Source organism: Peromyscus maniculatus, chromosome 10, assembly GCF_049852395.1.
Source record: "Peromyscus maniculatus bairdii isolate BWxNUB_F1_BW_parent chromosome 10, HU_Pman_BW_mat_3.1, whole genome shotgun sequence".
In the NCBI taxonomy this organism is placed as follows: domain Eukaryota; kingdom Metazoa; phylum Chordata; class Mammalia; order Rodentia; family Cricetidae; genus Peromyscus; species Peromyscus maniculatus.
This window is the reverse complement of record NC_134861.1, coordinates 15946466-15967083: the sequence shown is the minus strand read 5'-3', so window position 1 is coordinate 15967083 and position 20618 is coordinate 15946466. Positions and strand designations below refer to the sequence as shown.

General features: G+C 39.5%; 1 long non-coding RNA gene across 1 annotated transcript; it reads left to right on the top strand.

Moving 5' to 3' along the window:
- Positions 1-1554: 1554 nt before the first annotated feature.
- On the top strand, positions 1555-7482 carry LOC121832695 (uncharacterized). Its single transcript, XR_006076353.2, has 3 exons — positions 1555-1884; positions 5772-5906; positions 7059-7482. It is a non-coding gene; the product is annotated as an uncharacterized LOC121832695 (long non-coding RNA).
- Positions 7483-20618: the final 13136 nt, after the last annotated feature.

Here is a 20618-nt window from a genome sequence, read left to right as displayed (position 1 = left end):
GGCTTTGAACTCACAGAGATCTGGATGGATCTCTGCCTCTCGAATACTAGGATTAAAGGTGTGTGTGCCACCACTTTCTGGCCTCTATGTTTATCTAGTGGCTGTTCTGTTCTCTGACCCCCAGACAAGTTTATTGGGGGTCAATATATCAACCACAAAAGAGAGTCTTGGAGGAGAAAGAAAACTGGGAGAGAGTGAAGAAGTGAAGGATGAATAATCAGAACATAGTGGCATATGTATAAAAATGTTACAATAAAACCCATTTGTTTTTATACTACCTGACAATTAACTTAAAAATTAAGTTGTTATGTTCTTAAAACAATTCTTGTAGCTGTAAGAGATGACTTGTGCCTCTGTGACTCTTCCCATCCATGTCAGTGAATATCAGGGATATTTAAGAGAACTTAATTTCTGCTTGCTTGTCTTCCTGACCATCATTAATGTAGGCTCCACAATGGTTTAGAGAATGAGTTCCTAACCTTGGCGACCATCTTTCACTTATCTTCTCTAACTTCCCAGTTAAAGGTGGGTGTGTGGCATGACAACCTGCAGGTAGCTTTACTCCCCTTTGTACTATTCTCTTTTTTTAAATTTTATTTACAGAGCAGGTGACTGAGTCCACGGACCTGGGCATTCTGACAAATGCTCTACAACAGGACTACACACAGACTTCGGGCTGGTCTTTCAAAAACTCTTTACTTCTTAAATTCTTTCCAATAAAGACTTTGGAAAGATATATGGAAATACACTAAAATTTCTACATAAAACATTCAAAGATCATTTTTAACCAGAAATAGAATGAAAACTTGTTGTTCCTACCTAAATGGTAACTGTAGTGTTTCATTAGTTCATACATGTACATGCATCAATTTGTTCCTTATTTGCCTAGTTTTGCTCTGATATTTTCTAATGTTTAGAAGTAGTAGAGAATAATAAAATGTGTGTGATATATTACTGAGCCTAAGGAGACTTTAAAGTATTCATAAAACACTATGCTTTTGGCATATTCGTGTTAGCTCTTAGTTTAGCCTTTGAATGACCTGATTTTGTTGGTTAGCATTGCTGTGGTTCCCAAGGTTGTAACCACAATAATGAAGTACACACACCATACAAGGAGCTAAAGGAACTGAATTTTAGCTGAGGATTTTTTTTTTTTTTTTTTTTTTTACAGCTCAGATATATATAGTGTAAGAAGAGATTTCCAACCAGATTTCTTTGCGTGAGCCTCTGGCTTTGCTGCTCATGTATGTCCTTGCCAGTTTGGACTTTTGCAGCGTTAAAAACTTTCATTGTCTATGAAATAACAGCAAACGAGATCATCAGCTAATGACCAATTACCCATATCAAAGAATAGAATGCAGCTCATTTCGGAAAATCCCCTAAGAAGTGCAAAGCCCTTTTGGAGAAATCAGTCTTAAGTGTGCATACCATCCAAGAGGCTGCTGTTCTGTGAGGCATTCATTAGCACTAACAAGGTCTGAAGCACTGAATGGGTTCTTTTGTCAATGTAGTACACCATTAGGCTTTGCCAGGAATTGATTGTAATCACCTTTATCTCGAAGTTCAAGTATGTAATTTGGGCATAAGTGTTTTCATCTGAAACCATGCATTTTCAGACGGTGTAAATCCTGGAATAGAGACACCTGTGTTCTAGGACCTGCCAGCCTAAGCCACACCCGACCCACGAACAAAACTGGACAAAACAAAATGGAACGCATTAAAATCTCCTGTCCCCTTAGCACTTCCTAGGGTGAGAGAGGGAGCAGAAGTAAATAGAAATAGACAGACAAGCTTTATCAGATAAGCAAAAATAAGCCTGGGATCTCTCCCAGACTGTGACAAATTTTGAAGAATTTCAAGCCACTACTTCTAACATTTACTATGGTGAGTGACCTGCATAGTTTTCTGTTTCATTTACTTATATGTATTTTTTAAATGCTGTTCTATAATAGCAGAGAACTGAGATCTGTCATAACCTGCATAATCTTGGGAAGGAATCCTGAGCTAAAATGGGAGACAGCTTACTTTCAACTCTGTAGGACTCTGCACAAAGCACCTGCCTAACCCCTGTCTGGATTTCTAATAATTTGTGATAATATACTGTGCACCGGTCCTTTCTTAAGGAAATGGTTATATAATTCAGTGTAAAGCAGTGGCAAGCTTCAAACATATACAATACCTGTATTTAAAATTGTTTTACACATGGGAAGCCAATGATTTGAGGGCTGATAGTTTTGGTAGACACTTTACTAAAAGTTTGAATGCATTCTTTTATAAACCAAAGAATTGTAAGATACAAAAGCTCTCCTTGGCCATATAACAATTAGCTGAGACCACTAATGAGAGGCACAGCCCAAGGGCCAATGAGTGAGCCTCATGCTGTCCAGTGGACATAAGGTTACATGCAATCTGGCAGAATCCTGTGTGGTGAGCCTTGGAGATGAGAGTATCATTCTGACAGTGCATACTGGCAAATGATTTACTAATCTGTGCAAGTGTCAGTGGAAGACAAAGGAGTAAAAACAGATCTTGGAAGCCAAGCTCTCAACTTATCAATAGCCCCTGATAAAGTAAGGAAGGGGTAACACTTTGTGTTCCCTAACACTGGATAGCTTACCATCTTTCCTGTTCTTTTCGGTTAAGTGAATATATATGTTTCTTTTGATGAGAAACAAGTTATCACAAGCCTAGAAAATAGAAACAATGTATTTACCCTCTCCTGGTTTCTGTGCATTGGATGTTTCTGTTAGAGTTGACTATGTGCTCTTCCCAGGGCGCTCCAGGATGGAAACAAATACCAGTTCCTGGTAGAATTTATCTCATTCAAGGTCCCTTTCGGAATGTATTTAGGCGGTGATATAAACGATTTCCTCAGACAAGATCTTAGTCCCCATTTTCTCTCTTGCTGGTGACTGCTCCAAGAAGCCCACATTTAAGCCCAAGAGCTCATGTTCCCAGTTTAGTGCCTCTCATTCTTTCACTCTGCTTTCTCAAACACTTGAATCTGTCAGTCTTCCTCTTTGTCAAATTAATCACCCTTCCTTGTATTGCCCCTTATTCAGGTTTTACCTATGCCAAATGGAAGGAACTTGAAAGGATGTGGACACCAAGGATGAAAATTTAAAATATTTGTTGGAATTCTGTCCACCAGGGTGCAAGTGCTACAAACAAAGCATGCATTATTCACATTTTTTTTTGTAGACTAAGATGCAAATGGCACTGAAATAGAAAACTGGGGTGCCTATGAGTTCAGTTTACCAGTATCAGTGTGCAAGATGGCCACATGAGGCTAACACAAATAATAATGGGCAAAAAATTTTAATATGTGGTTGTAGACTCCAATGGTCCTAAGAGATGAAAGTCAATTTATAAGAAAAAAATGGGTGTCATGCTAAAGGGAAGGTGTGTATGCATCACCAAGAAATAACATTTGCTTAAGAATAAATAAAGCTGAGTTTAGATGGCATGGACTTGATGGAAAAAAATCAATTTCCAAGTGTTAGCATAAAGCAGAAATAGAGGACCAAATGGTAGTCCAATTCACTACAGTACATACACTGTAAGTGTGTGAATTCAGTGACAGATTCAATGCTTAAAATAGCCTTGTCTTATTGTATCTTGTTTTGTCCTGATTGGCTGTCATCTCTTGGAGGCTTGCTCTTTTCTGAAGGGAAATGGAAAGGGGGTGGATCTGCCAGGGGGTGGGGGGGAGCTAGGAGGAGTGGAGGGAGGGGAAACTGTATTTGGGATTTATGTTATGACAGAAGAATCTACTTTCAGTAAAAAATAAAGAAAATAACAATCTCTCCAGTGCCCAACCCTACAAATGGTTCCTATTTGATCATGACAAGTGTCATTTTCATGTATTCAGATGCAGGGCATGTAGAACTTAAGAAGCTCCTACAGCTTTGCACTCCTTATGGTGACAAAACAGATCTGTGTCTACAGGAGGCAAATGATGAAAGGGAGGCCTGTAAATACCTGAAATAAGAATGTGCTTTGGAGAGGGCTTGCTGGGGACTGAATCCAAGGCCTTGCACATGTGAATTGCCTGATAAACACTTAGCTGCATCCAACCTCTAACATGTGTAAGGCCACATAAGACCAGTAACATCATCCCTTCACCTAAACTCACTGAGTTTTTGAAACATCCTCCTCTTCACTGTGGTACCCCTCCCTAACATATTGCCATATTTTGCTGGCAAATGGGAACTAGTGATTGGTAAGTAGCAATCTTTATCCAAAAGAGTCCCAGTGGGTGACTGACACCACAGATATCACTGAACTTTATTTACACACACACAGCTCTGTTAAAGGTATTACATATTATAAATTAGATAAAGAAAACATAATCAGGAGTGATAATGACATAGAAATAAAACAGCAATGCAATTGCCATAGAACAGTAATGCAATTGCCAATATCACCCTTTTTTCTTGGGCCCATTACTAAGTAAAATAAAGGTATGTTGCTTCACTGAAAGAAGTATAACATCATGACCATCGAAATGATAACTAGGACAGTTGCTAATGACTAACAGGTAGTACATACAGAGTAGAGAAATAACCTCTGGTCACAGTTGACCTCAGGTTACTAAAACCATAGAAAGCAATTTACAGATAGGGGAGACTACTCTACTCTTCAGAAGTCCTGAAGTCAGAGAGTAACCTAATCTCTGCGTCTGCCAGCACCAAAGGGGAGGGTACTCAAAACGTTTTCTGAAATCATTACCCTCATAGCTCCAGGATTTCAGACTATGGACTCCCAGAATTCTGAGGCATTTCATGTTCTTTTAAGGCATCTAGCTTGTAGTTCTTTTTCATAGCAGCCTTAGTACATTCACACAGCATAGAACAATTGATTTGTCCCCACATTCTTCTTCCCTGTCCACTCATACATTATTCTTCTGCGCATATGGTCACAGGACACATTGCATCACCTCAAATATAGAGAATAAAATGAGTCTCCCAGATGCATTTTGACGAAGATGTAAGGAGCCAGCAATGACTCTAGACAAACAGAACCCAAACAGAAAGTTGGATTTCACACTACCATGTCCAGACAAAAACCCCTAATCACTGGGGAAGAGAGATGGAGAGAGGCTTTTGTGAAGATCTACATAAAGGAGACACAGCAATCAGTGTCAAAAAGGACCAGGACTCTGGTCCTCTGCAGCTATGTGTTCTAGTAGTTCTGGCAGTGTGCTCTCCTGTCTGAGAACTAATGTTTCACTACACCAGCTCATCACCTGCTGACCATAAAAAAACACAGGTGTTTTCTACTCTTTAATCATATGGGCCCTCGTGGCCATGCCCCCTCCATGTACATGATTCAGAACACTCAATTCCCATAATTATTGCTTACAGAAACTTACTAGGGGTTACAGTGACAAAAAAGAGATACTGGTTGGTGAAGGAAAGCTGAAATGCTGAACATTCCATAGGCTGGGCAGCGATATAAGTTGTCCTACGTCCTCATAAGGACTGTTAACCTTGTGAACCAAGTATTTGTATTAACACCAATTTCTTGGAACCTTAATCCCTCAAATTAAAGTTTAGAATATGGGCCTCTAGGAGTGACTAGGCTCTTATAAAATAGGCCTAGAATATTGTTTACCTGTGTGATAACTAACATGGTAAGAAGACAGGAAGTGGCCCTGGCTACTTGCCTAATCAGCTTCTCATGGGATTGTCTTTCATTTTCAAGCTGCTCAGTGGGTTGGCTTGACACACAACTACAATATTGATCTCTGTGTTTGTGAAAACCTGCAGGGCAGGTCCAGGAGGAGCCCACTAAGGGACATGAACATGAAGCAGTCAAAAGAGTGTGGGCATCAGGAAGAAGCATCCTGGATGTGGGAGCCCACAAAGATTCCAACTTGTGGTTTGTTTCTATTTTGACTAAAGGTCAGAGAGTCAGAGTTTATGTTGCTCTCCAAGGTTGCATAATAGAATATTTTAGTCAAAGACATGGTTTCCAGGTATTTTATGCTTCAAGGCCTAATTACAAGATGCTGTGCTTTAAGGCATGGTTACCAGGTGTTTGGAGAATTAAGAAAGGGTCTACCTTAGTTTGTACTTTGACCTTGAAAGGAGGAAGTCTCTTGTATCTCCCCTTGCTTGTGTATAAAAATCTCATTAGGATTAAGCTTGAGGTGACTGAGTATTGACCCAGGGTCCCCCCAAAGCTATCCTGTGTCCCTATCTTTTTCTTTGTCTACCTCTGTATTTTTTCCTATTTAGCATTTCTCAATTCCTCACTTCCCCCTTTAAGAACTGTTTGACGGGTCAAAGCTGGACCCAACATCTGGAGAAAGGAATAAGGACTCCTGGAGTAGAATGTGAACCCCAGGGCCACTGCTCTGTTCTCCCTGTCTCATGGCAGCTGGGTCATCAATACAAACCAAGGTGGTTGTGGTGGCATGGTCAGTGGCTGTCATGCACAGGAGTCACTTATTTATAGGCACCATTCTCTTGAGGTAGAGTCCTGCCAGTATCAGGAAGGTGGGGAGTCCAGAAGGTAAGGAGCAAGTGATGCCAGAGCAGAGCAGGGCAGAGAGAGCACTGGGAAGACAAGGCTGGTCTTTTGAAAAGGTTGAAGAACCTCTTAAAGCTGAGGCTTACCATCCTGTAAGGCCTTCAGCTAAGACACACACCAAGCAAGCAGGCATGCATAATGCCAACCTGCTCTTAGATAGCTCACACCAGACTTGAAGGCCAGGAGGAGGTAAGCAACAACTCACACCCCTTCTCCAGCCACTGAAACATTTTCTGAAAGTTTACTGTTTTTGTTAAATTTCTTTCTTTCTTTTTTAATCTGAAGCAATTTCTCCAATATTGATCATGGTTGTGCATACCTTTAATCTCAGCACTCAGAATGCAGAGACAGGCAGATCTCTGTGACTTTAAGGCCAGCCTGGTCCACACAGTGAGTTCTAGTCTGGCCAGAGCTACATAGTGAGACCCTATCTCAAAATAAAACCAGGTTGTACCAAATGTTTCTTCAAAGAAATCCTTGAGGTTGCACTTCTAACTCATCAGTATTTTTACTTCACCCAGAATTCACAAGAACTCAATGAGATGAATGGAGATGAGGATGAAGAAACGTGGAAGAAATAAGTGAGAGGACATAACATCACAAAGTCAAGACTTCTTAAGAGGAAAGTGCAAACCCAAGCATCGCTCACAACACTGAATGAACAAAATGAGATGCTGATGTGCTATGATGAGAACAGACTAAGAGCAAAGATGCATTCTGAAGCATGGGCTCTGTCTGTGTTGAGACAGCAAAATGTCTTTGAAAAGCAAACATGTTGCTTTCCTCAATTCTTTATTTCCTAAAATGTGAACAAAAAGACAAAGAGAAGGGTTCTATTTGGGGGGTTAGATGGGAGTTGGCTTTATTTAGAAAATTTGAGTATATTAATTTTCTGTGTTCACAGAAGGCATTTGGAAGAAAATAAAGAAAACTACTGAGTAAACCTTTGAGCCTTCTTACAATGTTTTATGCCAAGTAAGTACATAATAAATAAGCTTATTAATAATTATTTAGAGTGAATCAGTTTGTACATTAGAAATGTCCTCCTGATAATTGGAAAATGATCCATAAATCTTTGGGTTTTCAATTTTTCTTGTAGAACTTGTTATTCACTTTTATACTACCTACCTAAGCTGAATTCCAAAGAACAGAAGCCTAATTTAATTGTGTTCATTGAATTCCAGTAAGTAGATTTCACTGATTTTTTGGCTCCTATTTTTCAAAGGTTGCTATACAGGACAGAGAGAGCCCCTCAACACTAATTAACCCAGCAATTAATTAGGGCCACTTTGTGAATCTTTGTGTTGAGTTTGTGATATAGATTTAACTTTCTCACTAAAGCTCTCCTAATCTTTTGCTCAGAACCTTTCTAAGTACCTGAAGTTGGTCCCCTTCTGTCTGTAAATTCCAACCATGACCTAAGGTCATGTGACCTGTGCATGCTACTGCAAATCATCCAAGGCAACACAACACGTCTGGTTAGGGAACCTGCCTCTCAATTTCTGTTTCTTCCAGAATCGTAAAGCTTTGGGACTTTGGAATGGCCAAAGAGTTCTGAATTTGAGTCTTTTTTAGTTTAATAAGCACAAAAAGTATCAGGATGGCATTTTCAAACAAAGTGTAGTTTAGTTGGCTCTCCTCTGGTCTCATGTTACCCTTCTTCCTCAGCTTTCTTTTAGTCCCTTTCTATCTTGCCTAGTCTCCTTAGAAAAAAAGACTCTATTTTAAAACAATAATAATAAATAAATAAATTCAGGAAATTGAGATGAAACAATGGAGATGGGTGAGAGAAAATAAAATGGGGTTTATAGGAAATTCTCTGAATGATTTAAACAGAGTTTTATTGACATTGGACCCAAAGGCTGTATTATTACATTCAGTCTCTAATACATTTCTCACTGGATGAGTATTCCTTAAGTACCCGACAGACACACTGTGCTATAGGACAAATTCAAAGCCCCCTGAAGAGCTTTCTCTCTCCTCAGCCTCAGTATATCTTATCTTCCTACCCATTAATCCTGTATATGGTTAATATATGCTCAAGAAAATGTAGTTATATACAAACATGAGACAGACATGTATAGTGGGTAGCCATTCCAGCTTTGGTCTGGAAGTTCCAACCCCCATTGAGGTTTTGGTAACTATCACGCCCACAAGGTGTGGCCAAGGGATGGCCTGAAGACCCGAGTCGGGACATGCTGTGCTCTCTTGATGCTGGGAGCTAAGAGTTCTCCAGAGAACATTGCCGGACTACTGCTGCATCTTTCCCAGAACCCTCAACCTACCTATTTCTTCGTTTGTAAGTTACGCCATTAAATAAATCTCCTTTTAACTACATGGAGTGGCTTTAATAATTTCACCAATAGACACATGCTTTGTAAATGGCCTGTAAAGGGTTATATATATTGTAACCAAATACTTTTGGGAGTATTCCTTCAACTCATATGGCCATGTTCAGGGGCATTTCCCTTACTTAAAACTGCCTCAGTTTCTATTCTAATCATTTGTCCTGGTAGAGTTGTTTGCCATGGGACACAAAGAACAGGATGCTCAAATGGAGTGCCCAAAGGTAAAGATCTATGTTCATTACAACACTTGTTCTGTTCTCTTCTGGAAGGTGCTGGTTTCCGCATATGTTTGTGTCTCTTGACTACCATCCCGAAATGAGGCAACATTTTCCTTTGCTAATCTGCTATTGGAGTGCACATTAGACACTGTATTAATAGTGCTCTGAAACAATTATCTAAAAGCAAACACTCCCCAAGGGTGCAATGAACATGTAGCCTTTCATGTCACAGAGACCAGACATGACATATTCATTTACAGAGACAACCTGGTTTAAAGAATTTCTTTAATTCTACCAGACAAACAAATCTCAAGAGGAAAAATATGTTTAAGTTTTTGCTTAAGCTTAGGAAAATATCCCAAGTCAACATTTTTATTCAGGTACAGTAATATGTTTTAAAGCATGTTCTTTATGTGATAAGGTAGGCCTCTAGGACACACCTACTTAATCATGATCCTGGGGCCTCTTAAATGGGAAAGTTGGTTTCTAGCAGAGTCAGAAGCCAGAACTCTATGCAGATATGTACAGGAGCTCTGCTGAGCACAAAGCTCCAGGTGTCTTCAGGTATTTAGTTTGCAATCAAAGGTTTATGGGAGTAGGAGACCTAGGACCACTTCAAGGCCATAATATTGCTTTCTTTCCTTATTAGGTCCCCACCTCAGAACAAACTAATTTTTGTGCTGCTAAAAAATTTCATTTAACACAGGGCACAATTATAAAGTTATAAGAGTATATTAATTTGAGCCAACTCAAAATACAATGGTTTCTTTCTGAATGGTTACCTCTGAAGGAACACATCAAAAAAGCCTCTTAGTGGTCTCTCATCAAATTTAATCTTAAAATACTTTCTACATACTATTAAAAATAGCACATTATCACAGATAAATCCATTAAAGCCCCAAAATTTCTTGAGTTTCTTTTCTTCTTGAGTTCTTCAAACAATACTTTTCCCACTATACATTAATCACTAGTATTTAATTTATATCAAATACATTGTACAAGTAGAATTATCTAGACTTTTCAGATAGCAGAATAACTTTCTAAAACTGAGGAAACTATATTTCTTATAAAATTTAGTTGATCTTCATACAATGCATATTATAAGGTTGAACTGTCTCCAGAGGGCAGAAGTTAATCTTGTAGAGAAAAAGGGACATCAAGAAAGAAGAAGCAATTGTTAGATACCATGTCTTCAGTGGAACTGGGGTAATAAAAATATAAACTACTAGGTTCTTTACCCAGAAGACCAAGTGGAAACAACTAACCAGGGACGTGAATTAGCTGATGTGTTTTGGTAGGGGGTGAAATTTACACCTCTGAGCAATAATGTCAGCAATGACCGGAAGAAGCTGGGCTGTCATGAACGTTACAGAGAGTCAAAGGTATCCAGGTGGGAATGAGGCAGTGTCAAATCAAAGATGCTAGGTGTATGTGCTTCCCTTGTTCAGGGAAGTTGGTGCAAATGGCTACTGGCTACAAGTAGGAGTTAGCAAAAAGAGAGGGAGGGCACATATGGGAGAGGAAGCTCAAAAGGTGGAAGAATCTCAGAGGGAACACAGAGAAAGCAAGTGGAGACCTGAGCCAGTAACATCCTAAGTTGAAGCCCCTTCTTGCAGACTGGAGAATGGCCAGAAGGAAGGACAAGGAACAAGTGGGTGAAACACAAGGAAAGCTGTAATTAGTAGAGGGTAAGGGACAGGTGAGCAGTCTGGAAAATGGTTGCCTTCAGCAAGAAATGCTGCCAAAACAGCATTCACTCTGCAAGAGCACAGGTCATCTCAGTCTGCTCTGAGCTCCAGGGCAATGGGCGGGATGTGGGAGCTTCGGGGGCAAAGCTGATGGCCCAGCTCTCCCTTGTGAGGATGTGAACAAAACTGAAAATATTAGAAGAAGATTGATTCTGACTATCTGCTGGTCACTAAGACTGCAAACATTAGTACATTTGGGACACAGAGAGATATCCTCGGTGAAAGGCTTTTGGTTTCCCCATAATTTCGGGGTGGATGGCAAATGAACATTTCAGTGAGACACTGAGACAAATGACCATAGACTTAAAAGACCTTGACTCCTTCAAGCCATTATCCACAAACTATGTTTTTTCATTGCGTTAAATGCACATTTTTATTACATAAAATAAAAACATTGAACTATAATGTTTCAGGAATACTTTAACACATTCCATACAATATAATAGCCATTATTAATCCCTTCAGGTCTTTGACATCAAAATGCAAGGATATAGATTACACAAGAAGAAAATTCTCCTGTCTACCTAGTGTGTCTGATAGCAATTTTGGATGAAAAAGGAAAACACAGATAATAAGGTAGCTGCAGCAATCCCTGGTAGACAATTAAGGACTAAAACCAACCACAAGTTTAAGCAAGTCCAGAATGAAAAATGACCCTATTACTTTTACATCCATGCTGTGCACCTGATGAACCAATTTTAATTAAAAACAGACACGGTCATATTTTCAAAGACTGTAATAGAATCTAAGTAACTGCAAAGTTAACAAAGACTACAGAAATGAATTGAGAAAATGGACAATCTGTTGTCCAGTAGAATCTTGTCCATTTTACACTCCATTGAGCTTTCCTGAATGAAGAAAAACATACAGGGGTGATGTATACATAGACACATTATATAAGTTTGATAATTGTCATATAATCTCAAATGATTCAAAAAGGAAAAATAACTTCATGCAATTTAAATGTTCCTGACCATACTCTTAACTCTCTTTAACATAAGCAGAAACCATTAAGATTTTCCTATGTATAACATGAGGCAAAGGCCTTTCTGATAGACTGCATCTCTTCTGCGTAGTCTATAACACTATCTGTCCAGATGCCTTTCCACTAGGTAGAACCACACTCACTCCCTCCTGTCCATCCTACTGCCCTCCTCACTGCCACTTGCATACTTTTGGTCCATCTTGCCTAGTGTTTGCATACTTTCGTGTGCTCTCACATAAGCTGATGTACACTTCTAAAGGTACCCAAGCTCCATTGCCCCACAGTGATGGGCAGGTATCCCTGCTCGGCCCATGGAAGGAAGGATTGACAGTGGCCAAGCTGACTCCTTGCCAACCTTCAAGTCTCCAAATCCAAAGTAAATAGTCAATTCTTTGCCTTGCTTATTGGCTCTGCTTACTTTGAAGAGCTGGTGGAACCTTTATCTCCTTGTACTCTAGATTTCATGTAGCAAGTGTTTTCTGGCTTTCTGTCTGCCTCTTTTCATTAAACTGTCCCCAAGGGCTCAGACCTGAGCTCCCTTCAGCATCAAATTCACCTAAATGTTCAACATGCTGCCAGGCTTTCAGTGCATTTGCACTTGGGTATTCTGCAGGACCCTCAAACAGAACCTTCCCAAAGCTGACTTCTACTCCTCAGCTGACACCCACACTCTCTGCTATCCAGTCCCTTCCTTGCTTAAGCTTCCTAAAACATTCACTAAGGAGCCACTGTGTACCTGGAATCAGCACATAGTTATTCTCACCTGTGCTGTGAGGGGTTGTGCCAACCTCCCCAGCTTTTCCTTCCTGGTGAGTCCCAAAGTTTTGACTCTAGATCCTGTCACCTTATTCTTAGATTCAGACAAAATATTTCTAACATATTGAATCACCTCAAGACCCACGTCTTCCAGCCACAAGAATAACAGGAAAAGGCAAAATTGGGCCCATCATTTCCATAACCAAAAGGACTCTGTGTACACTAGGAAGCTCACACAGCACGCACACTGAATATGTAATGTGTGTGTCACTCGGTGTATACAAAATATTTCAGACATCTGTGTTTCATGATTCAAGCAGAATGTGCATTTGTACATAAGCTTTGATATTTATGGTTCAAAAGAGCTCATTACATGTATTCAAATTATAAAATATCTCCTTATATATGTAAACTATAGTGAAGTTTTTTTTTAAGTATGAAAAAATTCTAAAAATTAAAAGAGCAATCAATACCTGAAAATTTTAATGTGGTTGAGAATACTGGGTGGGAAACCCTGGGAGAATGGAAAAGACAGACTTAGCAGCACAGCTTCCTTTGGTGTGTGCAGCTTCATATTGTGCACCTAGTGGCATCACTGTGGTGATATTTTTTTGTGCATCCCAATAAAGCTTATCTGAAGATCAGAGAAAAAAGCCAGCCACTATATTAAACATAGAAGTCAGACAATGGCAGAACATGAATCTCTGTGAGTTCAAGTCCACACTGGTAACAGAGCCAGGCTTGGTGGTACACACCTTTATTCTCAACATTAGTTAACCTTAAAGGTCTGGAGGTCTGTACAGATAGACAGGAAGTGACAGAGCTGGATGGAGAGAGGAAGTGATGTAGCTGGGCAGGGAAGAAAGGCATATGGGCTTGGGTATACAAAAAGTAGCCATCTCTTTGGCTGAGGATTCCTAGGGTAAGAACATGGCTGACTTCTTTCTGCAGCCCTAATCTCTCAGTTTTTACCCCAATACCTGGCTCTGGGTTTTTTATTAATAAGACCGTCTAGCAATTCGTCTAACACATCACTTTTCCTTTCCTTTGGACGATAGTGCTACAGAATTGTGTGAAAGCATCTCAGCCTCCAGAAAACAAGGAACCATTTCAATTTAACATAATTTCCTTCAGAAATGCCACAGTTCCAGCACTTCCCTAACACCTGAATTTCCTTTTAAGGAGCGTCAGACCTTCTCTTCCCTTTCTCACCCACTTCGTCCTCTACAATGAAGTCCCATTTTGCTCACCCAGAAGCAGATATCGCTCTGCCCCCAGGACAACCCCACCCAGGCCCAGGGAAAGAGGCCCTTTAATGTACCCTGTTCCCTTTGACCCAAGGAAGTGCACTTGAGAGTCATGCCTGTGAGCTGGGCACATGTGCCCGTCTACTAACACAAGTTAAGGAACATACATCTTCTTTATAGTAAAATACTATGACCTCACAAGGATAAACACAGTTACCCTATGCCTGGCCTTCCTTGTTTTGTCCATGAATGCAGCCTTAATGACAGTATTGAAGTAATTTTTACAGGCTTCCTTCTTCTACAGTGAAACTTTTGACGCTGATGGAACACTAAATGCATAAGCCCCCAAGCTAGGGAGGGTGAACACAGGGAAATCCTTCTACGGTGGGTCAGAACTAATCTTGGACATGCATGTGGGGCAATCCAGGACCACAAATATGAGGTGAGACATCTTGCTGAGAGAATAAGTAGAGAAGATGGCAAGCAGTGAAGGGATACTACTTTCTGAAACCTCTACTTCCAAATCATGCTAGTTTAATTCATGACTGAGTATGTGGGCCACAATTTGTACTTTTCCTAGTGATTTGTAAATGTGAAAGGGCAATGGATATTCTCTGTAATTGTTAGCATGTGTCTCTGTGTGTGTGTATACATACATACATACATACATACATACATACATACATATATACATATATATATATATGTATATATGTATATACATATATGTGGACTACAGAAATGAATGAATCAACAGCCAGAACTAAATATCAAACACATCTATATAGTTCATGCAACATACTGAATATGAGCTTCTGGGTTTTTGAATGCCTGTGTGTGTGTGTGTGTGTGTGTGTGTGTGTGTATGTTCATCCATAAATGTACTTGAGTGAATGCATAATTGTGTTTCTGCATGTGAATATGCAGTCTATGTTAATGTGGTGATGCAGGTGTGTGTGTGTGTGCATGCGCACGTGTATGCGCACGCATGTGCATATATATCTGTTTGTGTATGTTACATTGGTATACACATGTGCATGTAGTGGATGAATACCTACAGATATTTTTCTTCCCTCACCCACAATCTAATGGGTAGAGGAACATGCCAGGTAGTAAAAAGGGCAATGTAATTTAAAAGATCCAAACTATTACCTGGGAGTAAGAAGCAGTGAGGAAGGGGAGAACCGTTTGTGAGATGGAGGGCTTGAGATGAGCAGTGCAAAGGGCCTGGGCACATGAAAGAAAAGTATAATTACAAAGGACAGAGGAGCTGCCAGGTCTTGGACCTGGAGCAGTTCTCCTGATATCATGGGACAGCAGGATGGGGGGAAGAGCAGACCATAGTGTTACCCCTTCTGCATGCAATAGATATATGTCCCTGCATCATGAGAGCAATAGGAGACTCTAGAAGACTGTGAGTATAGCCTCAGCATGCCTCTAAACACTCATACCAGTCTTCACCTTTAGACATCTTGAAATGATGCTCTCATAATAATTCTTAGGGAGGAAAAATAAAAGAAACAACGAGCAAACTTAAATTATTCAAGACTGAAAATTAGATGGTCAGAGTGTTGAAAGCATAAACTGAAGTAAAGTACACTTCAGTATAATGAAAGGTATCTTAAAAAAAGTCCTTTCAGGTCTTGAAAAAGTGTGACCAGAGTGTATCCCGCCCACAGTTATGCCCATGAATAAGTGTAGCTAGGCAACGACACCTTGAAATATTGATCACCACCATGGCCTACCCTGGAATAACAACATAAATAAAAAGAAATCTCAAGAAGAGGGTGGACATATGGTATTAGATGGACAAACATCACCTACCACATCACAGCAACTCTAAGGTTTTGGGTGAACGACATGATATTAATTCTAACTTGAAGTCTGGGTTTGACACTCTAATTCTGGTCTGGTGTTTTTTGTTGACACTGGAGACATCCCTTATTCTTTCCCTATTACAGTATTCATAGTAGAAGGGGCTTTTCTGACGCCCAGTTACCTCCTGGCTCCATGCTTCCGGGATGCAGTGAAGAAAATAGGTAAACAACCACAGGCAGGCTTAGTAACCTTTACTGTAGAGTCTGTCTTTCCTGGGGTCTCAATCATGTGACAGCAAAGGGCAGAAGCCACCCTCCCCAGGACCTCAGTCTTTCTTCCTAGAGTCTGCCCTTTCTTCCATCATGGACCAACTGCTCTTCTTAAGTAAATTACTCAGTACCAGGGACTTGTCTCTATACAGTGCACCTATGGAGGGTCAGAGGTAATGCCATCTTGCTATTTACATGTGGCTCTAATTTGCAAAGCTTGTAAAACTTGCAATTTGTTTCTGAAGTGACTAATGTTTGCATAATCCTAACATGCTTTTCTGTCTACATCATTGACATACAGACAAAGAGGAGAAGACATAGTTACTATTAGAGAATGGAGTATAAATCTTTTAAATCTTAACAGACATAAAAACAATGTAGGAAGCAGGCTGGAGAAATGGAACAGCAGTTAAGACTGCTTGCTGCTCCTTCACAGGGGCAGATTTTGGATCCCAGCACCCACTTAAAACCACCTGTAACTATAACTCCAAGGGACCTGATGCCCTTTTTGGCTTCCATATATACACAGAGATACATAAATAAAATCAATATTTTTGAAATGGTATATTGAACAAGAACAGAGAGACAAGAGGTAGTGATGTCTTCAGAGTTCATACTATTAACTCAAAATACATGACTGATATTGGTAAATAGAAAAATGATATGAAATACATTGTATAAATTATTTTTCTGAAGAAATAGTATGTGTGCGTATATTTTTACTTATATTTTTAGGCCTTCTCATAATTATTGTTTTAATCATATAAACAGGTATCATTAAGATTTAGCATTTGAAATAGGGTATCTCAAGTAAATGTCAATTTTAAGATGGCTTAAAGATCACAATTGATGAAGCCAAAGAGAAAAGAAGACACTGAGTTTCTGAACTTTGCTTGATGCTAGTTGGGAGCTGACAGGGATGGGAGACCTGGGGTTTAATGGTCTAGTTGTCTTTTATGGGGACCATGGGAGGACTGAGGTAACTCAGCTCCTCCTTGCGTGAAGAGAAAACAAAACAAAACAACTGTTAGTTTGGCAAGGGAATGAACACAGGAGGTGTGCAAATAGTAGGACTGGCCACTCATTTTCTGAAATCTTACAAGTACAAGGTAGTTGGCATGATCAGTATGTCAATTATGTAGACTCAAAAGCAGGTTAGGATTATGTAAACATAAATTTACTGTAGAAACAAGTAGTTTTACAAGCTGTGCAATTAGAACCATGTGTAAATAGCAAGTAACTGCATTATCACTATCCCTCCATAGGTGCACTGCACAGAGACAAGTCCTGAGATTGAGTAATTTATTTAAGAAGAGAAGTTGGTTCATCATGGAAAAAATGGCAGACTCTAGGAAGAAAGCCAATCTTTTAGTACAACAATTGATTGTGTTAATATGCTTCTTCTGTCTTTCTGTGTGTGAGTGTGTGTGTGTGCACATGTGTGTATGTGTGTGTGTGTTTCCTCTGGTTTCCAATGTTCAACAGAGAACTCAGAGATTTTGAAGCTGTTCTGGAATTTGCCTGGTTAGAATCAAGAGACAAAAGGCTTGAAAGGCTCCTCAACTCTGCAAGGCCTTTACATCCTTCCTTCCTTTCATATTAGCACCAGAACATTCTCGTGGATCCACTCTGACATCCTGCAATCTCAGAGCACTAATAAAAATTAGTGGCTCTGTGCATGCCTCAGTAGCACAGGTAATGAAGGAGCTGCCAATCACTTATCATTAACATTTTTTATGAGACCCCTGAGTTACAGCTGAAAACCAGAAATGTTTACACGTGCTGCAATACCTTAAATATGAGAAGCTCATGAATTTTTTCTAAAACTGTCCCGTGTACTCAGAGCTTGAGCACTAAGCATGACAATAACAACCATGCTTTGTGTGCAGGCACCTAGGGAGGTTAAAAATTGGATGAGGCAATGACCATCGTTATGAGGTGATAAATAAGATCTTGGAAAGAGAAAAACTCAACAAAGAAAACTTGCATCAGCAATAGTTAGATGTTAAAAACACATAGGACTTTCAAAGACCCTTTAAATCTTCAGATCCACACTGTCCTAATGTATATATTTAAATAAATTTGCATAGTCATAAGCCTTAAAGAGATTCTTCATAACAATATGCTTTATTTATTCCCCAACTTCTGGCTGAACATGCCTCTGTTGGAAGCCCAGGCTCTGAGGGAAATGGAATACTGCTTATTCAGAGGCTGTTTGAATCACCTACTGTAGAGTGTTATTATGCAAGATAGATTGTGCCAGACACAGTATTGCACCATGAAGTTAATCCACAGAAGTGGTTTTCAAAAGAGAGGAAAATAATTCTTAGTTACTCAGAGTGCCTGCTCTGCTGCTTTGAGCCACTTTCCCTCTCTTACAAGCAACACATTCTTTGGAGTACTTGTTAGGGCAGTGAACTCATGCCAGAGGTACAAGCAAGCCACAGGTAGGCTTTCAAAACCCAGAAACCATCAGAGAGACAGAAGCATCCAAAACAAATTGATATAGTTTGAAGAATAACGGTTTGTCAATCTAAACAAAAAGAAAAAATGGAAATGTCAGAGCACTGAAATAAATTTAAATCCAACCCTGATAAGTTTCACTTAGAATATGGACTCAGGATATCAATCAAAACAGTGGTTACATGCCATATAGACATTAAAAGTGACTTAGTATCCCTCTCTCCCATCTTTCCCTCTCCCTCTCCCTCCCCCCGCCCTCTCTCTCTCTCTCACACACACACACACTCAAAAACATCTTTTGATTCCTTCTAAGCAGCCTGGCTTGTCTGGTGCTTTACATGTGCTGGGCACTAGCTTGTCTCAAGGATGGAGCTGAGGGCAGAGCTGGCTAAAATATTTGTTTGGATTCTGACTTACAGAGAGTTAATAGAGGCTACATCCATTAATCAGTTACTTTGAGCCAATATTTACAAAAATAGTCCAGCCCTTATGACTCTTTTTCTCATGGTCTGTACATAGGTCCCAAATACACACACACACACACACACACACACACACACACACACACACACACACACACTTTATATATACACACACATATATATATGATATATATGTACGATATATATATATATATATATCATATAATCTAGTGGCAACCCTTGCTTACATTGAACTACAACACTCAACACAAAACCAAAATAATAAGGGCCAAAAAATATAGTGTGGGTTTAGAGTCATCTTATTCCTCTGTGAAGGATTCAGGAGTAGTACTGTCATAGCACACCAATCCTGAGGCCATCATATGGTTTTCTGTCATTCATGTTGCCCGAATTTCCCATGGCAACATTAAGCTTCTCCTTGCTGAACTTTACTTCTCTCTGGATTTACAAATATATTTCTAGATTTCTGACCTTGACCTGTAATTATTCTAGTGTCTTCATTGGTGTACTGAACATCTGAGACAAATAATTCAAAATGAATAAAGATTTATAATAGATCAAGTATAAGAGGTTATATTCAGCAGTCATTGACCTCACATTGGCCCTGCAAAGTTCATAACAGGAAGGTTCTTCTTTTCATGATCTCAGGTGGCAGACAGCAAGGACAAACCTGGAGTACCAACACCGCATTCAAGGAAGTACTTCCAGTGGTCTAACTTGCTTCCGCTAGCCCTTACATCCTAGAGGTTGCATCACCTCCCGATAGTACCATAGGCCACAGATCAAGTCTTTTAGCATATGGCCTGAAGGGAACAATTATCCACACTATGTCAGCAGTTAATATAAAAAATTTTAGAGAGCCTTGTGAGAAAAATCAAAAATTGCTGGGAAATAAAAAAGAAATTCAGGAAACGCACACAAGCAGTAGTTTGGATAAGACTTCATTATATCAAAAATAATTATGATGTAGCTACATTTGATAGCATGTTCATAGATCAGGCAAAAGCACTAATTATAAATTACTATATCTTAGCCAATTCCCTACTCTTCTAATCCTAAGACCTTTTCTGAATGGTTTTAGCTTTTAATGTTATCATTGAAGATTTGTTAGACAATACAAGAAACTGGGGCCAAAAGTAAGCTTGAAAAGTATGCGCTATACTTCTGATGGGGTTAAATCCAAACAAGCACATCATAAGTGAAACATCACTAACTCCACATGGACTGAATATGTCTCACCTGTGGAACATCCAGGCTGAGTCACAGAAGAGCCTGTCACATGATCTCTGTCTCTCCCAGATTCTGTGGCTGATTGGGTGCTGTGGCACAGCATCCATTGCCCAGCATCACAAGAGAGGATGATAAACACAGAAAATTCCAAATTCAAGGTCACACCTCAGTTTCTATGAAATATTGGCAGCATTTTTGCCATTATAATACAAAAAACATAATCATCTTGTTAAAAGACATCTTTTATATTCCATTGGCATGACATTCATTAAATTTAAAGAAAATATGTCATACAAGTTATATTTTCAGAAATTAAAACCTGGGGAAAACTCCACCTTTGATGTAAATGTTTCTCAAACCATGTGATAAACCACATGGGGACGTCACTTCGTGACAGCACAGGTTTTCATTAAATAAGATGCAATCTGTCTGGAGGAGAGGAGAAAGGCAGAATGGAGAAAAGAAGAAATAAAGCAACGTGAATATGTAAAATCAAAGTGACTCCTGGTTTGTGCTTGTTTAAGGAGAAATGAAGGTTCTCATGCTGATAGAACTG